Source organism: Mus caroli, unplaced genomic scaffold (genome assembly GCF_978045245.1).
Source record: "Mus caroli unplaced genomic scaffold, Mus_caroli_1 scaffold_12, whole genome shotgun sequence".
Lineage (NCBI taxonomy): Eukaryota > Metazoa > Chordata > Mammalia > Rodentia > Muridae > Mus > Mus caroli.
In genome coordinates this window covers 20,038,039-20,050,187 of record NW_028227267.1, presented here as the reverse complement: position 1 = coordinate 20,050,187, position 12,149 = coordinate 20,038,039, and the positions used below count along the sequence as shown (strand labels likewise).

General features: G+C 45.3%; 1 protein-coding gene across 6 annotated transcripts in view; it reads right to left on the bottom strand.

Moving 5' to 3' along the window:
• Arhgef3 (Rho guanine nucleotide exchange factor 3) overlaps window positions 1-12,149 on the bottom strand; it is a 289,379-nt gene that overhangs the window by 203,415 nt on the left and 73,815 nt on the right. The window lies entirely within an intron of this gene.

Sequence of the window (12,149 nt, the reverse complement as noted above, 5' to 3'; positions counted from 1 at the left end):
TCCCAGGGACTAAGACACCACAAATTCTCAAATTAGCCAGCATCCCTTACAGCAGTTTATTGACTCTGATACAGGACCCACCGCAGTCTCCAGGGTAATTAGAAGCTCCACAAATGCTCTTCTTGGCAGTGACTGGGGCCACACATAAAAACTTGTTTACTCCCAAACTGTCAGTGAGTTAGGGTGGTGAAGCCTAGCCTGAGGCGGGCTTGCTGGAGCACATGTAGAAAGGAGAAGGATGTGAGTGTCCGACGTGAAGACAGGCCTGGGGTAGAGGTAGGGGCATGAGCCAAGGCCAGACCTTCAATACCAATGTTTGTAGGTGGCTGGTGTGGTGACCTGCTGCTCCCACCCCTGATAGCTGCCTGTGAGGGAAACAGTGAGGGGATCTAGGCCCTGTAGCAGTGAGGGGATCTAGGCGCTGTAGCAAACAGCAAGCACCTCCTCAGGGCTTGGTCACCCACTCAGGCAGCTGGGAAAAGGGGGTAGGAGCTAGAAGCTAATATTTTAGTATTTTCATGGCATTAATACCATTTGTGCTGGGGTAGGCCAGAGGTTGACATCAGGATATCATGTTCTGTCATGCTCTGTCACTGACCACCTTATTGTTTGAGAGAGGTCCTAGCACTAAACCTGGAACTTAGTTATTAAATTAGCCGGCCAGTGAGTTCACAGTATCCGCTTTAAGTTTCCTCTCCCTCTTTTTTTTTTTTTTTTTTTTGGTTTTTCGAGACAGGGTTTCTCTGTATAGCCCTGGCTGTCCTGGAACTCACTTTGTAGACCAGGCTGGCCTCAAACTCAGAAATCCGCCTGCCTTTGCCTCCCGAGTGCTGGGATCAAAGACATGCACCACCATGCCTGGCTCTCCTCTCCCTCTTACTGATGCTATAGGCACACGCAAGCCCACTGCTCCCAGCTTTTATATGGGCGCCCGTGCTTACACAGCATTACGTTATCCTGAGTCCTCTCCCCAGCCCCAATGGTGTTCCTTTCATGCTAATTAACTCCCCAGATCCTCATAGGACCCTATGGACTAAGGCAATAACAGTGGTGGTAGCTGAGGGGCTGGTCTTCAACATATGCATAACCAGGCAGTCCCATTCCAGGTACCTAAGAAATAAGATTTCTTTTTTTCCTGGCCAGTTAAATTAATTGTCAGCCAGAATATATTAATTGTGTGTCATTTACCAAATATTTCTACCAAACACAGCCTGTCTGAATGCATAGGGCATTGCAAAGCTGTTCTCCTGGGCACCTCATCTTCCAGCTGGGAGAGAGCAGGGCCAGCACTTGATCAGAGTTACTATAGTTATCACCATGGCAACCTCACCTGGTTGCCCAAGCAGAGATGCTCCTCCCAGCCCCTCTGGGACACAGCTTGATTCCTGGACCCAGCCAGCCCTTGCAAGTTCACTCTCCGCCTGCCCCCGACTTGCTCACACTTTCATATGATTGTGACTCCCCAGTTCCCTGGACGAACCAGGACCAGGCTGTTGGGCAGGTGGGGCTCATGGAAAGACCAGGTAGAGAAAAGAGATCTGCAGAGAGGGCAGCTGACATCCTCTCCCGTGCCCTAGCCTGACCCTGCAAAAGGACAGCACCCTTGTCAGGAAGAAAGCACAGCACTGAATTCAGCAGAGGGGGCAGCTGAGCATGACAGGGAGATGTGGAGTTTGTCACTGGGGAGTCCCAAATCTGGAAGAGTCATGTGGATACATTGTATCTCTGAATAGATTGGTTTTTAATCATATCTCCCTGAGTCGTCCAGATTGCCCTCAAATCCAATCTTCAGGCCTCAGCCTCTTCAGCAGCTGGGATTACGTGCATGTCCCTAGCTCAGAAAGTCATAGCTTTTCCTAGTCAAAAATACCACTAAATAAAACACCTTTTAAGAGACTAGAGCCATGAATGGGTTTTCCAAAGCTGTCAAGGTCAAGGAAGAAACAGTAAAATTTGTCTTAAAAATTCTTAAAAAGCCAATTCCATAGTAGTGATTTCATAGGGTGAAGACTAACCAAGCCACTTATTCCCTGAATCATACTTCCTGTTACATATTCCTGGAATATGAAACTTTATGATTCACATACACTAATTTTATAATCGTAAGATACTAGTTGGTTTCTTTTGTGTGTGTGTCGGGGGTGTTTTGGTTTTGGTTTGGTTTTGGTTTTTTTGAGACAGGGTTTCTCTGTGTAGTCCTGGCTCTCTTGGAACGTGATCTATAGATCAGACTGAAACTGACAGAAATTCTCCTGCCTCTGCCTCAGGAGTGATGGAATTAAAGGCAGGAGCCAGCACTGCCCTGCTTGTTTTTTTTTAAAAACTGATATGCCCTGGTCATGTGTAGGTGGAAGAAGAAACCCTACCCACTAAACAGTAGCAAACACTGCCCACCTTCCCTAGTAAAACAGAAACCTAAAGAAGAGAGTACCTCTGCTTTCGTAGAGCAGGGGTTTTTTTGTTTGGTTGTTTTTTGTTTTTGTTTGTTTGTTTGTTTGTTTGTTTGTTTTTGAGACAGGGTTTCTCAGTGTAGCTCTGGCTGTCCTGGAACTCACTCTGTAGACCAGGCTGGCCTCAAACTCAGAAATCCACCTGCCTCTGCCTCCCGAGTGCTGGGATTAAAGGCGTGCACCACCACACCTGGCTCATAGAGCAGTTTTTAAAGGTAACAATGAGTGTGGGCAGACAAGAAATGTTGGTATTGGACCTCGGAGTTTTATAAACCAGCAGTTCTCAACCTTCCTGCTGCGGCACCACCCCTAAGTATGGTTGTGGCGACCCCAGCCATGAAATCATTTTTGTTGCTACTTCATAACTGTAATCTTGCTACTCTTATGAATCATAATGTAAATATCTGTGTTTTCCAATGGTCTTAGGTGACTCCTGTGAAAGGGCCATTTGACCCCCAAGTGGTTCACAACTCATAGTTTAAGAACCTCTGCCATAGACTATCAGAACATTCCCACGCGTCATCTGGTAGCAATTTAAGGAACAATTTCCAAGAGGATGGAAATAACCCAGAAGCTCAACCATAACAATAATTTCTGGAACACCATGATCTTAAACATATATACAGCCCCTCAGATGGCTCCTCCCACATGACTCTAGCAGGAGAAGCCAGATAACTAGCCAGCAATGGGGACTCATTGCTAAGGTTCACCCTGTTGAATAAGGAGGAAAGTAGCAAGAAGACTCCAACCCCAGTGTGGACATCTGGATCCATCCTGACCTGGCAGCTTCACTATACATGGGCTCTCACGCAGACACAGAGCTGAGCAAGCAGAGACTTAGGTGTGAGACAGCTGGGCCTCAAGAGGCTGGGACAGACTCTCAGGCTATTCTTCTCAGGTGAAAGATTATTGCCTACCTCAGAGGCCAAGCACAGACTCCATAGTGGGGCCTGCTGGACCCTGTCCATAAGGTGCCCACACTATGGGTGAGACTGTCTCTTCAAAGACATCCTTCTCTAGGAGCTGCACCTTCCCAGAGTTCTCAGTCCCTTCCCTCTGCCAGGAATAGGGAAAAGGCACAGAAACAAGAGTGGAATTGTGCTCTCAGATAAGCACCTCGCTAACAGTGAAGTAAAACAGTCACCCTCCAAAGGCTATGTGTGGTGCCCACAACCCTAAAACACATGAGGATTGGAACCCACTCATGTGCACAGGTACTCCAGTTCCTCATCTACCCCACAGGGAGGATAACGGCACCAACTTCACAGGGTTCAGCTGGTGAGTGGACTAAGTAACTCCATCTGCATCTGTCCTTTATATGACGGACATATAAAGATAGCTATTGTGACCATTAACCCACATACCATTGGCCTATTACCTATGGCTGCACAGAGGTGACAAGGACCTGAAATTTGCTCTTCTATTTAAGCCTGACAACACCATCTAAGTAGACATGGAGATACTGAGGGGTAATGGGATAAAGGACCTGGCAGATCACACAGGAAGGAAAACACAACCTGCCAGGCTCCAAGTCCAACCAGCTGCACTAAGGGCTTGTGTCCACTGCACAGCCTTGTCCTGGAAATCCAACACAGCCTGTGGCTGGCTGCCTGCGGCTGCCACTTCTTCCTGTAGAGGGTGATGTGTGGTTTTCCTAGCTCTGAGGTTACTCATTCACTCCCCGACTCTCCGCACTCTCCGCCAAGCAAGTGAATGTTTGTCCTTGAAGAAATCTGACCAACAGGAAAAACCAGTAACTCGCACTGGCACAGTCACGAAGAGCAATCCCCATCATCCCATCTGTTTACCAGAAGTAAAATGGCATGGTCTGTTAAAATGAGACAGAACCATGAAAAAGAATATCTATACCGAGACATCCAGCACCTTGCAAACACATGCTAACATCCACACAGCTGTTTTTTTTTTTTTCTCTCTCTAGCTGTTGATAACCATGTGCCGTTTCAATGATGGTACCTTTTCAAGTGTACCTTGAGAGGTGAACCATGGCAAATCTTCCTCAAAGGGCCATCTTGGTCTTTGGAGCATGAAATCTGGGGTAGGGGTATTCAATTCCCATCACCAGACAGAAATATTAATGAAGCCACACTGCAAACCGTGCAGGAAGATGGGTGGATGCAAGGGCCATAGCCATGACTCCTCCTTAGTGAAGTCCCTGCTTGTCACCCCAACCAAAAACTAGCTGTGTGTTTCAGCAGGATACAGCAACCTGAGCTTCAAGCTGGCAATTTAGTAAAATAATATCTATCTTCAGGGATCCATATGAAAATTCAAACCGTGAGACATCTGGAAGGACCCTGGGTGAACAAGGCTGAAGCACTAACTACCGAGAGGGATTACATGGTTGTGGTGAGAGGCTTGGACCTTCAAAGGGGCCCCTCTTTTCAGCTCTCCCCCTCTTTTGGCAGGTTGCTGCGGAGACCACCTGCTGCTTGTCAACCACAGCACATCCCTCTGCTGCGGAATAATCTTTGCCCTGTTGTCAAAGATTCAAGAAAGGGCAAGCAGGAGCTCAGCAGATGAGCAGGTGACCCTGCCTAGCCAAAGGCGGTGACACTTCTAGAATTAAAGCAAAGACATCTGTTCTGGTGAGCATCTGAACTGATGAAGCACAAACTCAATGCTGCAGAATGCCAACCACAGAAAGAAGCTAATCCGGAAATATAGTTGGAAAGAAAAATCCCTGCTAACATGGAGACACCTGTATGCAGCCATTTCTGAGGACATTGCTTGCTGTCATCAGTGATAAAAAAAAAAAAAAAAAAACTAAGCCTTCTATTAAAAGTAACTTAAGCAAATGTATAAGGTTTTCTGCACCAGGTACCCAAAATATTAGTTCTGTTTCTTTGTGAAAGAAGGCTTTATAAAAGAAGCAAGTGACAAAGTGGGAATGTTGCCAGAGGTCACTCTACTGTGCCCCGCACAGTGCCTGATATTTGGTAAGTATTGGCTACATGCACGATGGGGCCCATTGTCATCTGCCTCTTTCTGATCACCCTGCAGGAGTGGGAGTCTGAAGCCTTCTGCAACCTCCTGTGAGGGTATAGCTTGACCTCTCTCCCAGAGGAACTTTAACACAACCACCAGACTCATAACCACACTCATTTTGATAATCAAAACAATTCAAAGTAATTAAAGCCATTTAAAATACAGTAATTAGAAGAGAGGAGTTATGGAAAATGAATGAACAAGTGCTTTAAAGATATGTAAAAAGTCTTGCCAGGACAATTTCTCGGGATCTATGAACATGGTCGGCTCAAGATTTCTGGGATTGTCAGTATAGTATAAGAACTAGAGCCTGTAAATAGGCTTATATGGTAAGTAGAAGGGAATTTACCTAAAGTTAAATACAGAGATATATAAATATCGAGGCTTTTGATCTTAAAAAATAATTAGGTCAAAAGCAGGAGGCAAGGAGTCTAACTTATGTCAGACATCAACTTAGGCCTTGAGAATTATATATAGAAAAGGAGACATACTGCAATATATAGCCACAGAGATATCATTATTAAGGATCATTTGACTAGAGACATGTCTGCTCCTGACATTACCCACTTCAAAATTCAAAGAAGATGTTGTGCATCTTTACCTCCAGGCGAGGTTACTTATCCTGGAGAGGTAGCCATTGGACAAAATTTGCCTATTTCATTTACAGAGAAAAGACTGTCCAAAATGGACACATTATGCAGAATAGGCAACTGATAGCTCTGCCAAGACAAGGTAAAAGGATCCTTTATAATTGTGCTTTACAAAGGTCGGTCAGATGATCCTGGGCCAGAAGGCTGAAGACTAATGCTCCAATGTTTTTGAGGAATGCGAGACTGTCCAGTCAGCTGTCTCTACATTTTTTAAGTTTGAAAAGCTGTGTTTGCTGCTTCCTATATATCCAGAGAATGTTTAATTCATTCTCAGATTTCTGATGGGGTTGAAGACTAATTATAGTCCCATAAGCAAACTTAAATTAACATTAAAGACATGATATAGAGTAAAAAGCATGGTTTTCAGATGGTGTTACAGGCTAAAATCTAAGCATAAATCAGGGATAGAACTGTAACTCTTTTAAGTTAGGAATAATGGTAGAGTACTTTATTTGATTGACAAATATGATGGACTGGATTTTAATTGTATATAATGCTTTGTAATTTACATAATTGTTGTGGTTATGCTCAATTTAGGTCTGAAAAAAAGTGGTTTTTTTGTTTTTTAAATTGGACAGAAAAGGTGAGATGTAGGTGTGGTTCTGATACTTTGATTTAATAGAGAATCTGTGTTTACTGCCGCTGAAGTTCCTTGCCCTCATTTGGTTTTTGATCTATCAATAATGTTGTCAGTAGTCAATGGCTGACACTGGTCAGGACACTGAGAGTTGTGTGGGTAGGACACAGAGAATCAGGAAGACTGGGAGAGAGGAGAAAGGGACACAGTGGCAGAGGAGATAAAGCCAACCATCCATGTGAGTTTTTGGGGTAAATGACCTCTGGCCACTTCCCCGACTGGGCCTGGAGTAGCAGGGGAAGGTTTAGGAGTGCCAGTCATTGAGCTAGCTAAGGCATTTTTTTGTTTGTTTGCTTGTTTGCTTGTTTGCTTGTTTGTTTGTTTGTTTGTTTGTTTGTTTGTTTGTTTTTTCGAGACAGGGTTTTTCTGAGTAGCCCAAGCTGTCCTGGAGCTCACTCTGTAGACCAGGCTGGCCTCCAACTCAGAAATCCTCCTGCCTCTGCCTCTGCCTCCCGAGTGCTGGGATTAAAGGCGTGTGCCACCATGCCCGGCCTAGCCGAGGCATTTTAAGAATAACTGGAGTGTGTGTATGTGTGTTTTCTATTTTCAGATCTAAAATAGCTCCTGGGTGGGTGTGCATGAGTGCTACCATCCAGGAACACGAAACTACACACAACACTCAGACAACACACAGCCTGTTTTTCAGGTTATTCGGCCCTAGCAGACCTATGCTAGGCCTTGTTCACAGCTTCTTGTGGGTTTTCCTGACTTTACTTCCTCTGCTTCATTCATTGCTCTGTCCCTGAGGCCAGATCAGGTACTGACTGGAACTGTGCATCTGGTGAGTGACTGACTGACTGAATGGAGGGAAAGTGTGTCTGGGTTAGTTTCTTATCAACTAGACACAAGCTAGAATCATTTGGGAAAGAGGAAATCTCAGTTGAGAAGATGTCCCCACCAGATTGGCTTATGGAACATCTTCTTGAATTATGATTGGCATGGGACAGCCCAGCTCACCTGGGTTGTATAAGAAAGCAAGCTGAACAAGCCAGAAAGGGCAAGCTAGCAAGCAGTGTTCCTCCATGGCCTCTGCTTCAGTTCCTTACTCTAGCTTCCTGCCTTGACTTCCCTCAGTAGAAGGCTACAAGCTGTAAGATAAAATCAATCCTTTCCTCCAAGACAGTGAGGCTGAATGATGGACTGGGAAAGTGCACAGAGCACCCCCAGGTCCCGGGAAGTAGGCAGGGCCTACAGAGCCATGCCTCCCTTTCCTTCCATTCTACACACAGGCCCACTAACCAGTTCCCTGAGCTAATCTACTAACAGCCTCCTCAGTCCACTGGCTCCATCACCCCAACCCCAGAGGCACCCGTGAGAAGTAACAGCAAGGAGCCTACTGAGTTATAGAAATGTCTCTCTTCTCTCTTACCCTACCTCCTGTTTACAGATAATGTTTATTACAAAGCCCTGTAGAAAATATAAACATAATAACCAGTCATCACAATTTAACCCCTAGGTTAAGCCTGGCATTCGAGTTAGAAATGGGAGACTATTAGTATGATTTATATAACCCTCAAGCTTATATACTTTTGGGGTCATTTCCAAGGCTAGCCAATTCCATTTAGACAGCAGGTGTCTAGCTTAGGTGAAAGGTTTAGAAACTCTAGCAATCAAGGACAGTGTTCCCACAGGTGACCTCACATTCCCACCTGTAGTCATCTGGGGATAAGCAGTTACCTTGTCAGGAGGGCGTGGGTTCCTGGGGTCTTTGCTGCCCCCTGCTGCCTTGCTGAAGCCACTCATTTTAGGTACCCTCCGGTTCCCTATCACACTGAGTCGGTGGTAAGCCTTGCGTATATCCTCCACAACCACTGTGGTCACAAAGGCTTCTAAGAAACCTCTCTGAACCACCCTGCCCCAGTAACAGCCTAGGAGGGTGCCAAGAACCACCCAGTTTCCTGTCGGAACTCCCATTGCATGTGTAGAACAACACAGCTCAGATGAGGGTCGGGCTCAATGTCTCCCTACACTGAGGTCTCATACAACAACTGTCCCTGCACACACCTGAACACGTCTTCAGCTCACCCACGTGGAAGGAACCAAGGTCCAAAGCCTTCATCGGTGCTTCTTTTTGTGTAGAAAGTCCATATAGTATATAAATCTGGCTCTCCAACATAGATGAGTTTTGTAGACCACCATGTACCTGCCAACCATGGGACAGCCCCAGGTCCATCACCCAGAGACTCCAAAACCTTCTGTTTTCCTGCCACTTTCTTCACACTCAGATTCCCTAATATGATGCTCACCCCCTAGAACAGAGACCTCTGGAGTCACTGTCCTAGATCCTAGACCCTCACAGAAGAGGACCTCTTACTAGTGACTAATGGATGATGGGGGCAGAGATAGAAGGGCAGGGCCTGACTGCTAGTTTGAGGAATCGTGAGGAAACAGTTCTATTAAAATAACTAAATTAAAAGGAAGGGTATAAACAAATCCATGACTGCACCCCTGCAACCTCAGTACTCAGCGGGAGAAGGCATTAAGATCATTCTCAGCTGTATACCAAGTTCAAGGCCAGCATGAAGCACATAAAGCCTGGCCTCAAAAAAACAAAACAAAACAAAACAAAACACACACACACACACACACACAAAAAAAAAAAAAAAAAAAAAAAAAAAAAAACAGGAATGGGGCTGGAGAGATGACTCAGCAGTTGAGAGCACTGGTTCCTCTTCCAGAGGTCCTGGGTTCAGTTCTCAGCATCCTCATGGCAGCTCACAACTGTCTGTAGCTCCAGTTCCAGGGAATCTGGTACCCTCACAGACACACATGCAGGCAAAACACCAATGCACATAAAATAAATAAGTCTTTAAAAAGGGGGGTGGGGGTGGGATGGGGTATAACACTACATAATGAATCAACTCAGGAGGTTATGTGATTTTTTTTCCTTTTTCTTAAGTATTATAGTATTGATGATGGTAGAATTTTTTTAATCCCTTGAACATTTTCCAAAACAACTCTTAGTATGTTTTATGAAGCTCATTTTTAGCCACCAACACAAACTATAACTAAGTGAATACTATTCCTTTATCCAGACTTTTATAGACTTGAAATGCCAAAGACCTATGCAGGAAAGAGTAAGCCCAACCCGGCTCTTAGAGTGATCTCAAGATCAAAACACAGGAAGCACAGGGCAGCTGGCTCTGGGTAGTGCGGTCATCTCTCTGGAGTGCTTGGTGGCCACACAATTATTGATCTTTCCCTAATTCCCACCCCATATATACACACCTGCTGTTACCCGGGAAACATCAGCACACACTCCAGATCCCAGATATCCAACTGTTTTTGTTTTCTTTGGGTTTTTTGTTTGTTTTTTGGGGGGTTTTGGTTTTGGTTTTGGTTTTGATTTTTCGAGACAGGGTTTCTCTGTATAGCCCTGGCTGTCCTGGAACTCACTCTGTAGACCAGGCTGGCCTCGAACTCAGAAATCCACCTGCTTCTGCCTTCTTCTGCTTCTGAGTGCTGGGATTAAAGGCGTGTGCCACCACGCCCAGCTCAGATATCCAATTATGTGAAGTAACACACACATATACATGCACACACATGTATGTGTAACATATGTGTAGCATATGTGTTATAAATGGTATATGTGCTATATGTTATGTTATATCTATTAGATGTGCTACACATGTTATATGTATATATGTATGCATGTATGTACATATATGGTATATATAACATGTGTAATTTTTTTCTACAAGGATTTTAATTTTTTTCTCAGTCCTGTGAACTCTTTCATAGGAAAATGAAGCCTGAAAAGTTCTTCTGAATGGCAGACATTCACTGTCACTTATTTATATTTATTTTGCTTTATCTTTTTTAAGATTTACTTAACGTGTATGGGTATTTTGCCTGCATGTGTCTATGTGCACCACATGCATGCGATGCTCATGGAGGCCAGATTTGTTTGTTTGTTTGTTTGATTTTGAGACAGGATCCTCAAGCTTATTATACTGCAGCTAACCTTGATCTTCTGGTCATTTTCCCCAGTTCCTCAGGCAAGCACCACCACACCCAGCTTCTACATAAGTTTGAGGAAGCTTGGTACTGGTGTAGCCGTGGGGCAGCCTGGACAGCACAGGCCATCTGCAACTGGCCGGCGGGTGCCATCCTTGCATCTGCTGCCTTTTGCTGGGTCCCTGTCACCTTGGCTAAGCATGTGAGTGGGTTGCAGAACTCAGAGCCAGCTACTTGGTGAAGACAGAAGAGAAAGCTGGGTTCTAAGAGGGACACAAAGCATGGGACCCAGGTGACCATCAGCTCTAAGGGCAGTCTGGGGACTCCAACGCTGTAATCACAGTCACCTCATACACATTTATTTGCCTGGCATCTCTCAATGGCTACCTGGTGTGAGCAAGCCATGCACACTCAGGCGTTAATGGAGACTTTGGGCTGGAGAGGGCACCAGCAGGCAGCTGAGCTAGCTAGGCTCCCTGGGAAGTTTATGTTGAGGGAACAGGATGAAGACAAGCCTCTGAAAGTCACTGTTTCCTCAAGGCTGCTCAAGGCAACTATCAAGTACCTCAAAGCTACAGCCTCAGATAGAGCCCAAGGCACTGCTGGAGTCGACTTATTAACAGACAGAAGCATAGCAGTTGAGTTTAAGTGGGGGTGGAGCAGAAACTGCTCAGAAGAAAGACAGCTAGACAGGGACCTGCACCTCCACACACATGTGCTTTTGTGTCTCCAGCATCTTACAGGCTCTAGAAACAGGTCAGGACATGCAGGTGAGGACCAGGCGAAGCCAGCCTGGGCTCTGCACTGCCTTCATCCTCAGAGACCTCCCAGGACCCTAAAGCTAGTCAATCTCAATCATTTTTAAAAGCCTGTATCCTCCAGTCCCAAGCTCCTGGCTGAGAGGGCTGCAGCTCCCCACACAGAGGCCCCTCTCTTCCCTGCTCCCTCTCCCTCAATCCACCCCAGAGCCCCACTCAGGCCAGTACCCAAGGAGCTGCATCAACATTTCCCCAGCCTCGGTTTCTGTCAACTTTTCAGTCGACCTGTGTAGATCTTGTCTGCTGGACCTGGGATCTGAAGACCTGAAAGAATGGGGCAGACCACTGTCTAGTTCTGCAGACAGTCTGATTTCCATTTCAATGTACATTCATAGACAACTGTAACTATGAAAGCAATGATCTAAGGAAGGTTGTTTGAGTTCATAAAAACATGTAAATAAATGCCAGTAAGCACATACTAAATATTAACAGAGTAGCCCTTTCCCAGAACTTTCTCAGGAGAGTCCAATTTAAAAACAATTGCCTGGCACACATAATAGATTATATCTGGGAAGGCACAAAAGCCAAGGAGAAGGCCATATCCAGATTTGGGGTACATGGACCAGTTTGGGTTCTGTAGCTATGCTCTGACATCCAACAAGAATAAACATGTCTTATAAACTGAATGTCA